Raw genomic sequence first — 12409 nt, 5'->3', positions numbered from 1 at the left:
AAATATCTTATATTAAAAAATATAATTTAAATTTATGATGAATTATATGTATTATGGACATGCAGAGTGTTAGGGGTGATCACATTTTTAAAAAAACCGCCCGAACCGATCACCCGTACCGCTCCGCATCGTCGTATCTCATTTTTTGAAATAACCGCGATTTTTTTAAAAAAATAAAAACCGTCCCGCCGCCATGGTTCGGTTATAATTTTTGGCCCAAACCGTTCCGCACCGCCGTGTATAATGGTATTTAGCTAGGGTTATATTTATAGCACATTGTATATACATTATACACAATAGATTCGATCTTATGCCGCCTCCATTCTCTTCTCTCCCAACTCTTCTTCAAAAATTTTTTCCCTCTTTCTTTCTTCATAATCTATTTACTACTTCTCTATCCAAATATTAATCTTCAACCTTGCCTAAACATATTATAGTTTATTAACTTTATTTTGTCGCTTGATTGTTATTTTATTTAGTTTTATTTTGTTTATTATAGTTTTCATTCATTATTCTAATAATTTGAATAATTTTTTTTTTCATTTTACCTATCATTAAAAAAAACCGCGAACCGACCGCAATCGCTTAAAACCGCCGAAAACCATGAAAATGATTTTACATATAAAACCGCAACAAAAAAATAAAATATAACTGAACCGCAATTGGCAATTCGGTTTGAATTTCTTATGAAAAACCGCCAAAGCGCACCGTAATCACCCCTACAAAGTGTATGTCAAGAGTGTTCTCGGTTACGAAAGCTAATCAAAGAAATATATATATATATATATATATATATATATATATATATATATTCAAAGGAACTTTTCTTAAAAAATTTAGGTACTTAAAACAACAGTTTTTAAAAAACACTTATTTAGAACCCGTTTGGTTTGAGAAGTTGAGAGAATAAAAACATTTTTTTTTTAAAAAAAGTACTTTTTTTAAAATTGTTGTGTTTGGTTATAAGTGCTTTTTTACTAAAATTTCTAGCTTTTATGGGCTTTTGCTTCTAAATATTTAAAAATTTTAATAAAAGTACTGTTTTTAACATTTATCCAAACGTTAAAATTGTTTTTTTTTTTACATAAAAACACTTGAAAAATTAAATTTATTTAAGCGTTTTTTTAAGCTTCCAGCTTCTATATCCAAACGAGCCCTTAAAAGCCATAAATCTTGGTACTTCTATTAAATGTTTTTTTGAAAAAAAAAACACTATTCAAAATTTATCCGAATGGTGAAAGCGCTTCAGTTTTTTTTTTTAAATAAAATAAAATAAAATAAAATAAAAACACTTTAAAAAATTAACTTATTTGTGATTTTTTAAACTACAAGCTTTTGGATCCAAACTCACCCTAATTTTTAAATTAATTAAATTTCCGAAACCACCTATATTCATGGAAAACTGAGTTAACAGGTGCGTGAAATGAAAGTTAAGCAACTTAATCGAAATTGAATACATGCAAGTTTGTATTCTACTTCCATTTACGGAATGTACATTTTGCTTTGCTTATGTACGTCACTTTTCACAATATATTTGTTGTGGTTCCGTGACTTGGAAATCACTTGGCCCTAGCTAGCTCCATTATTTGCTTTGCAGGGAAAATAATATAATTTTATAATGTTCCTTGGATTTGTATGATGATAATCATGATCGATCGGATTTAAATAAACCCAACAAAGTAAACAGTTTTCACTTTTGAATTCCAAGAAGTGAAAATAAAAATCATAAGATGAATAAAATGAGGGAGATAATTGATACTTGTGAATGATTAATTTGTTTTTAAGAACCAGAGAAATGACGGAAGTAACTTTGAGACTACCAAATCGTAAAAGTTCTTTACACATCAGAAATGCTATTAGAAACAACATTTTAGGCCCTGTGGCTAGTTAAGTAGTTGTCCATAAAAAGTACACAGCTAGCTAGGTATCCCATTTATATCAGGTTTTGGGCCGAACTTGTGTCTACATTTGAATTTGTCAAACTCCTAAAGCCCACTTCAGTTGCCTTCGCACTTCTCGCTTCTCTGATACACAAATTGTACAAACAGTAGCCAATTAGTACAAATATTGATTAACAGATTAATGCACCATATCTCATTTTTTGCACCCCACATTTTACTCTGTGTTGTGTTGTGTTGTGTTGTGTTGTGAACTCTTCGCCACAACTAAAATCTCCTTGTTGGGCTATGGCCCAAACTAATACCCTGTTTTCCCAAGCCCAATTTGAAACCTTGATATAAATCTCCTTTTCCTAATCTGCTAAGTGAGCGCCTCCTTCTACTGAGTGAGAAAGCCACCGAGAGAGAGTGAGGCGGCCGAGAGATTGGGTGAGAGCAAGATAGAGTGAAGGTTTCTTTGTGAGCTTCCTCTTTAGTGACTTGGTGTCTTCTCTCCTTTTCCTTGCTTTGTGCGTGTTGCTGCACTCTCTCTCGTTCGTGTGCGTTCGGGGCGTTCGGGCGTTCCTACTATGTGTAGGGGCAGTGGGCGTGGTATAGGCGTAAGAGAACCTTTGTGGTCTTCGCCGTGGATTGCCGGTGGATCGGAGAGTCGTAGCGTCTGAGCCCCAGAATCTTTGTTATTCACGCTAGCTATTGTTATTGGTTCTTTGGTTTCCCTGTTTTTGTTTTGATTTTCGCAGGTGAAATGCGTACATGAAGGATGGCAGATCGGACGACGTTCACGGACACTGTAGTGACCCTTACCGAGATCACCTACTAATCAAAAACTTAGGCATGCAATTAACTTAAACAGTAAAACAGAATAAAACTGCGGAAGCAATAACAATATACAATCCCAAGAAAAGGAATCTGTAAATACCCAAATAGTTAACTAACCAAATCTAATTGTTGTATCAACCCAATACAATAAAAACCCTAGGCGAATCTCCAGCTGGCCATCCACTGCCTAGCCCCTATTGGATCCACCCGCCTCATCCAATCGCAAACCTGCCCCATGAAATAGGGTGTCCAGATACACAAAGTACGAGACGTGATCATAAAATGCTCAGCACGAGAGTATGAGTATACATGCATGCAAGTATACCTCCTACTGACTAGAGGCCAAGAATCAGATAACAAAGACAGACCGTGCCCTGGTATGTAGCACGCTGTGCCGTCGCTTCAAGAGGTGGCTCACATACCGAAAACCAGTGGATACTCCGGACCCAAATCGATGGAAATCCATCCACTAACAGGATAGGGTAAAACCCTACTAACAGACATCTCAAAAGAGATAGCTCAAGATGCAGATGTATGCAGCATATAATCATGTCATATAAATCATGCAGTCACATAATATATGCATACTCAGTCAGGATATCTCGAACAGTACTTTCATACCTTAAATACTAGGCAAGCTCTACCAGCTCTAGGTCCACGCCTATAATCTGTACTACACTGCCAAATGATACTAATATCATTATAGTGCTCTAAAAGCCTTAACTAGGCTATTGAATACTCATAAATATTTTTAGAAAGCAAAAGCTATACCTGCGTCCGTCGTCAGCCCGTTGCTGTCGCTTGCCTCAAAACTAGGCCACAGCTCCGCTACGACGCCTAGATCGCTACGCCACTTTCAGATTCCCAATGGGACGCCTAGAATTCCCTAGATCTAAGCTGGAAGACTAAGGGACCGAGAGAAGAGAGATGATTAGTTCGTCTGAAAATGAATATCGGCACCTCTATTTATAGACGAAGTTCGGGCCGTCCGAACTGGATTCGGAGCCTCCGAACACGTTCGGGCCGTCCGAACTCGACTTCGGAGCGTCCGAAGTCCCATCAATGCATCAGCAATGACGTCATCTTGCTGACGTAAGCAATGACATAATACTGGACTCCGATCGGGCCGTCCGAACCTGCCGACGAAGCGTCCGAACACGTTCGGAGCCTCCGATCCTGACTTCGGATCGTCCGATCTTCCCTTCGGAGCATCCGAACTCAAGGTTCCTAATTGAGATTAGTTCTTTAATCTCTTGATTTGGTTACGGGCTACTACATTCTCCCCCACTTAAGATATTTCATCCTCGAAATCAGATCTTAAGTACTGAAAGCGAAACAACGTGCAAAAACATCTTTATTCAAATTAAACGTTTACAGAGTTTACAAATGAATACAACTCGAAAACAAAATTAAAATAACTCAGGATGTTCTTAACGCATCCTTCTTTCCAGCTCCCAAGTGGCTTCTTCAGTGCCTCTGCGCTGCCACTGAACTAAAACCAGAGGAATAACTTTATTCCGCAAGACCTTATACTTACGATCCAAGATACGAATAGGTCTCTCTACATAATTCAAATCCGTATCCACCTGAACTTCAAATGGCTGCAGAATATGAGACTGATCCGCCACATACTGTTGCAACAGAGATACGTGGAACACGTCGTGAATACTAGACAGATACGGTGGCAAGGCTAGACGATAAGCCAGATCGCCAATGCTCTCCAAGAATTCAAACGGACCAATAAATCTGGGAGACAACTTGTGAGACCTCGATTCTAAACATCTAATCTTGGGATTAAACAACACTAAGACAAACAATAACCAAAGGTTAAAGCAATTAAAAGAAATTTTTTTTTTTTGAAAATAGTGCCTCGCTCGATCCGCATGATCTTGCGGATCGAGCGAGCAACTTTTGCCAAAGCTACTGCCCGGAAAACCCAGCCCTCGCTCGATCCGCAAGATCTTGCAGATCGAGCGAGCCACAAAAATTTGAAACAGAGGACTGCACAGCTTGCCCTCGCTCGATCCGCAAGATCTTGCGAATCGAGCGGTGACAGAAACAGAGCAAAACAGCAGAAATCATGCTAGAACTTGAGTCCAAAACCAACAACATTTTATCATGCATTACAATCACAAGTTCTCCAACTAATACATGAAATTCTAGGGTTACACAACCACTCAAAAGTATTGGATTTGTAACGACAAACTTTCAAAACAGTTCGCATAAACAATACAATAACATAACGAAGTTCGATATCTAAACATGTTCAAATACAACTAGGTAGACATGCCGACACGACTTCTAAACCGAGTCTCACTACTAGCTCTCCCTCTTGTTGCTAACCAGGCCTTCGCTGACTTGGTCTTGCCCCACCTGTTGCCAAGTACACATACAAAACAAAGCAACATCCGGATAAACCGGTGAGAATGACATTTCCAGTAAAAAAACAACATAACAAGTAATGAATATACGACATGCTATCAAAACAACATATTCAAGTCGAAACTAATGATATGCATGTCTTTAAAACCAGGATATCAATTCTGATAAACAATGGAGTGCTGCTCTGCTTTTGGGATCTTGAGGATGAGATTACGTAATGACTCACCGACTCTCCCAATCAAGGTGGTGCCACGTATCCCACTCCTCTAGACTTTGAGCAACCATAATGAGTATGCTAGCACTAGGCGAAATACTACAACCTAGGCCACTCAATCATAGTTCCCAAACGTCTAAACAAAAAGGGCGGTTCTGCCCGCTGAAATCAAAGTAGGCTCAAGATGAATGCATAACAGAAACATAAACATAAGCCACCTAACAAAACTCAATCAATCAACAAAATACAAGTTCCACATGCTAGAACAAGTATCGATGCAATATGTGATTTAAAAAGGGAAACTCGAGAACCAACAGTCCGAGCATGCTATCACGCTACGATGACTGCTTTTACCTTTCAAGGCAGTATTTCCAACTTCTGAAAAGCTACAACAAAAGATTGTATCAAAGTCTAACCAATCTAAACAACAACAAGGCTCAAGGTAATTCTCTATACCGTTCTTCGTCCAAATCTCTGAAACGAACAAATGCTGTTAATCTTGGGCTTGACAAGCTCCAAACGAATCTGTTCAGATACCAATAAATGATCAATAACCATGATCAACTTACAAGCCAAGATCACAACTCAAAAACGGTTCGAAATCCCCAAAACTCAAACCGACGGCATAACGGCTATAAACTGAACAAACCGAAAACGCAGACAGCAGTTCAATACCGATAACAACTCAATTCAATGCTAATACAACAACAACAAGGCAATCCCAACAAATCTCAAAACCCACATTTTCGAAAATGGCTTCCAAAAATCATAACAATTCCGAACGTCGCTCTATTTCAAAACCGACAGATAATAAACGATCAGAACTCTGTCGAGAACAACATACACGAATTTAGAACGATTCTAACAACATCCAAAAACTAGAATGTATCCGATCGTAGAAAAACTTACGATATAATGGAGCTCTCGCTGCAGTGATTGCTAATCTGCCTTCAGAAATAATTTCTAACGGACGGATCGACTGGAAATCAAAATCACAAAGCTTGGAAGATGTTTTGGGCGCCTACAATGGAGAGGAACCGGATAAGGAAGAAGATGAAGACTTTTCCAATCAATTCTAAGTGTAGATAATATATAAAAATCAATATTTGCATTTTAGTCCCTGAAATTTTCAAAATTTGCAAAAAGGACCCTGATCAAAATCAAGTCGGCTCGTGAACTCTGTAATATCCGATTAACTCAAATAAACTCATTTAAGATAAAAAATAGGGCGTTACAATTCTCCCCTACTAAGAAGAGATTTCGTCCTCGAAATCAACGAGAACCACAACTCATAAGATAGAATAAAGAACTAAAGACAGTAAGAAGAACTCACGTCATCCGAATATCTTTGGAAAATGCTGTCTTATGTCAGACTCTGTCTCCCAAGTCGCTTCTTCGACTCCGTGACGGCTCCACTGCACTTTCACCAACGGGATCAACTTGGTTCTGAGCTGTTTCTCTTTCCGATCAAGGATCTGAATCGGTCGCTCAAAGTAGCTCAGAGTCTCGTCTAACTCAGCTTCATCAGGCTGAAGGATATGAGAAGTATCTGGATGATACTTTCGCAGCATAGAGACGTGAAAAACGTCATGAATACCAGATAAAGACGGAGGAAGTGCAAGCCTGTAGGCAAGATCGCCTATCTTCTCGAGAATCTTGTATGGCCCGATGAATCTCGAAGATAAATTCCCTCTCTTACCGAATCTAACGGTGCCTTTGAATGGAGAAATCTTAAGGAAAACGCGGTCTCCCTGCTCGAAACTCAGAGGTCTACGTCTGACATTCGCATACTTCGCCTGTGTATCTTGAGCTGACTTCATTCTGGTCTGAATGATCTTAACCTGCTCTGCCATATCTCTAAGCATATCCGGTCCCAAATCTGGTGACTCGGACAAGTCATCCCAAAACAACGGAGATCGGAATTTCTTACCATACAATGCCTCAAAAGGCACCATACCGATACTCGCTTGGAAGCTGTTGTTGTAAGAAAACTCACAAGAGGCAAAGAATCCTGCCAACTAGTGCCAAAGTCTAGCACTACCGCTTGCAGCATATCCTCTAACGTCTGGATAGTCCGCTCTGACTGTCCATCCGTCTGAGGATGATAAGCTGTACTCAGATGCAATCGAGTACCAAGTGCCTCCTGAAGACTATGCCAGAAGTGCGAAGTGAATCTAGGATCTCTGTCTGAAACGATCGACTTCGGCACACCATGCAATCTCACAATATTGCTAACATACAACTCAGCCATCTGATCATGACGATACGTCATCCTGTACGGAATAAAACAAGCAGACTTCGTCAATTGGTCGATCACTACCCAAATAGCATCGCATCCTCGAACGGATCGTGGTAGCTTCATGACGAAATCCATGGAAATGTGATCCAATTTCCATTCAGGAACAGATAGACTGTGCAACAGACCTCCGGGTTGCTTCCGCTCTGCTTTTACCTGCTGACAATTCAAACACCGAGATACAAACCTCGCTACGTCGCTCTTCATTCTCTTCCACCAAAACTGAATCTTCAGATCGTTTTACATCTTACGACCTCCAGGATGATCGCTAAACCGACTGCAATGAGCCTCTCGGAGAATATGCTGTCTCAATTCCGGAATATCAGGCACAACAATACGGTTATTCACCAACAAAACATCATCTCTAACCTGGAATTCAGACTGATGTCCCGATCTGACTTTCTCTACTGAAACCTGAATGCTCGGCTCAGACTTCTGTGCTTCTCTGATTGCAACAAACAACTCCGGCTCGGCTTGAATAGCAAACACTCTGATAGCCTCCCTATCTGTTTCAAACTCTAAACCAGAAGTGCAACAATCATCGATCAACTGAGAAACACCAATAGTAGAAAGAGATAAAGAACATGGCTTTCGGCTCAAGGCATCTGCAACTGCATTTGACTTTCCCGGATAATACTTGATTTCACAGTCGAAATCCTTCAACAGATCTAACCATCTTCTCTGCCTCATATTCAGTTCTGCCTGTGAAAACAAGTACTTAAGGCTCTTATGGTCAGAAAAGATCTCGAAAGACTCACCATAAAGATAGTGACGCCAGATCTTTAGAGCAAAGACGATCGCAGCTAGTTCAAGATCATGAACCAGATAACGAGTCTCGTGCAGTTTCAGCTGCCTCGATGCATACGCTATCACATGCTTATGCTGCATAAGAACACAACCCAAGCCTCGGTTAGAAGCATCACAATAGACTGTGAAACCTCTAGTACCCTTCGGAATAGAAAGAATCGGAGCACTGGTCAGTCTCCTCTTCAGATCAACAAAGCTAGCCTCACAATCTGCAGTCCAGACAAAAGGCGCATTCTTCTGAGTCAGCTGGGTAATAGGCTTGGCAATAGACGAGAAACCCTTGATGAAACGACAGTAATAACTAGCTAAACCCATGAAGCTTCGGATCTTCGGCACTGAAGTAGGTCTAGGCCAATTCATAACCGCTTCAATCTTGCTGGGATCGACAGAAATCCCATCTTCAGAAATAATGTGACCAAGAAAGACAACTCGATCTAACCAGAATTCACACTTAGACAGCTTGGCAAACAACTGCTCAACTCGCAAAATCTGCAATACGGTCCTCAAGTGCTCTGCATGGTCAGTACGGTTCTTCGAGTAGATAAGAATATCATCGATAAAGATAATGACAAACTCATCTAAATAACGCTGAAAGATACGGTTCATCAAACCCATAAAAACCGCTGGAGCGTTAGTCAAACCGAACGGCATGCCTATAAACTCAAAATGACCATACCTCGTCCTGAATGCGGTTTTAGGAACGTCTTCCTCTCGCACTCTCAACTGATTATAACCTGACCTCAGATCAATCTTAGAGTGGACAGAAGAACCCTGCAGTTGATACAGAGCCGCATATAACCATCCTTATTCCGAACAAAAAGCACAGGAGCACCCAAAGGCGATACACTAGGTCTGATGTACCCCTTGGAAATCAAATCCTCAAGCTGCTCCTTCAACACTCTCAATTCAATAAGTGCCATACGATACGGAGCTTTTGAGATAGGTTGAGTACCTGGCACTAAGTCAATGCTGAATTTGATTTCTCGAATAGGTGGCAAACCTGGAACATCTTCTGGGAACACATCAGCAAATTCTCTAACCATCGGTAAATCTACCAAAGCTGGGCTAGATTTCAGTACGTCAACTGCATACACCAAAAATCCTTCTGCACCTTTCTGTAGCAAACGAGTCATAGATAACACTGAAATCAAAGGAATTCTAGATCAAGAACCCTTACCAAAGAATTTTCACTCGTTTGTCATTTCAGGTCTGAACCTGACAACTTTCAGAAAACAATCGACTGTTGCCCTGTACTTGGTTAAAGCATCTATACCGATAATACAATCAAAATCTGACAGTCCAAGTACAATACAGTCGAATTCTAACAAATTTCCTTCAAAACACAGTTCACAGTTCCTGACTAATCGGACAGAAACAATTCCTCCACCCAAAGGTAAAGTAGCAGCTACTACTGTAGGCAACAACTCAGTAGGCAAAGCATGCAATAGCACAAATTTCTCAGAGATAAAGGAATGGGAAGCACCTGTATCTATCAAGACATGAGCAGAATAACCGAAAATCGAATAGTTACCTGCTATAACATCGTCAGGTGCTGCTTGAGCCTGATCCTCTGTCAGAGCAAAGACTCGTGCTTGATGTCTCGGAGGCTGATTTTCACTGGTACTACCTCCCTGTCTGTTCTACTGCTGCTGAGGTTGGAAAGAGTGAACTGCAGAAGACTGCCTCTAAGGCTGAGCTGCAGGTCTAGACGAACTCCTACTCTGAGCTCTATCTCTGTTACGCTGTGGGCACACTTTAGAGAAGTGTCCCGGTTGCTGACAGGTGTTACAATTGCCAAAGACTCCCACACACTAATCCAGTGAGTGTCTTCCTCCACACTTGCTGCAGTACATGGATGATGATCCAGAGCTCTATCCTGAACCAAACTGTCGGGAACCACTGGAACTAGACAAACTGTTCCCCTGCCTTTTGAACTGTTTACCTCTTGCCTTGTACTGATCCTTTCTGTTTCCCCCACTGCTACCACCTTCATACCTCTGCTGCTGGTACTGATGCTGAGATTGTTGATTCTGATACTAAGACGGTTGGTTCCGATACTGCCTCTGCTGCTGAGGTGCCATCTGATTACCTCTTTGCCTCCACAAGCCTGCTTCTGCTCCCTTTGCGTGATTCATGGCATCCGCAAAGTTGTTAGGCCTGTTGGTGTTAACCAGCGTGAAGACGTCGGGGTTCAACCCATTTATGAACTGATCTGCCTTAGCTTCTTCATCTCCGGCAATTAGTGGTACAAAATGCAATAGACTATCAAACTTGGCGACGTACTCTTCGATGTTCAGATTCACTTGCTTCAAATTTGCAAAATCTGCTCCCTTATCCTTACGATACGAGATAGGAAAAAACCGCTTATAAAACTCAGATTTAAAAAGAGTCCAAGTAACTTCCGTACCTCTACTCTCAAATGCTTTCTTTGTCATGATCCACCAGCTCTTAGCACCACCACGCAGCTGATGAATTACTAACCTGATTCGGTGGTCATCGGTGTAGTCAATGGAATCAAACAACTGATCCATATCATCCAACCAACTTTCGCAGTCAACTGGATTTTCTGAACCCATCAACAACGGCGAATTGAACGACTGAAACCTCTTCAGCAAGGTTTCCATAGGAGTCGCTGAAGCATCCAACTGATCAACTTCAGTGCTAGCTTGCTCAGTCATAGGAATAACTGGCGGTGTGTTTCTGTTTATCACTCGACGAGGACCCATCTGATAATCAAAGGTTAGGACACAAGATATCTCAATCGCTACTGTCAGTGCCCTTACAACCGCTTGGAATACCGGATACCAGTCGATAACAGAAACAGTTATATCTGAAGTAGATCATGCTTTATAAATTAAATCACATAATCATGTAATTCAATAATTCTCAATAATAAAGCATGCTCGCATGGAATTAAGTACACAGTTAAAATAATTCAAACACATGCGAGGAGCCAATACACGCAGACTCGATCTACCCCGCTCACTCTAGTTCAACCAAGAATCTTAACTCTCTGATACCACTTAATGTGAAACCTCGATTCTAAACATCTAATCTTGGGATTAAACAACACTAAGACAAACAATAACCAAAGGTTAAAGCAATTAAAAGAATTTTTTTTTTGAAAATAGTGCCTCGCTCGATCTGCATGATCTTGCGGATCGAGCGAGCAACTTTTGCCAAAGCTACTGCCCGGAAAACCCAGCCCTCGCTCGATCCGCAAGATCTTGCAGATCGAGCGAGCCACAAAAATTTGAAACAGAGGACTGCACAGCTTGCCCTCGCTCGATCCGCAATATCTTGCGGATCGAGCGGTGACAGAAACAGAGCAAAACAGCAGAAATCATGCTAGAACTTGAGTCCAAAACCAACAACATTTTATCATGCATTACAATCACAAGTTCTCCAACTAATACATGAAATTCTAGGGTTACACAACCACTCAAAAGTATTGGATTTGTAACGACAAACTTTCAAAACAGATCGCATAAACAATACAATAACATAACAAAGTTCGATATCTAAACATGTTCAAATACAACTAGGTAGACATGCCGACACGACTTCTAAACCGAGTCTCACTACTAGCTCTCCCTCTTGTTGCTAACCAGGCCTTCGCTGACTTGGTCCTGCCTCACCTGTTGCCAAGTACACATACAAAACAAAGCAACAGCTGGATAAACCGGTGAGAATGACATTTCCAGTAAAAAAATAACATAACAAGTAATGAATATACGACATGCTATCAAAACAACATATTCAAGTCGAAGCTAATGATATGCATGTTTTTAAAACCAGGATATCAATTCTGATAAACAAGGGAGTGCTGCTCTGCTTTTGGGATCCCGAGGATGAGATTACGTAACGACTCACCGACTCTCCCAATCGAGGTGGTGCCACGTATCCCACTCCTCTAGACTTTGAGCAACCATAATGAGTATGCTAGCACTAGGCGAAATACTACAACCTAGGCCACTCAATCATAGTTCCCAA

Source organism: Henckelia pumila, chromosome 3, assembly GCF_033568475.1.
Source record: "Henckelia pumila isolate YLH828 chromosome 3, ASM3356847v2, whole genome shotgun sequence".
Classification (NCBI taxonomy): domain Eukaryota; kingdom Viridiplantae; phylum Streptophyta; class Magnoliopsida; order Lamiales; family Gesneriaceae; genus Henckelia; species Henckelia pumila.
The sequence above is the reverse complement of the archived record's forward strand: the minus strand, read 5'-3'. Positions refer to the sequence as shown.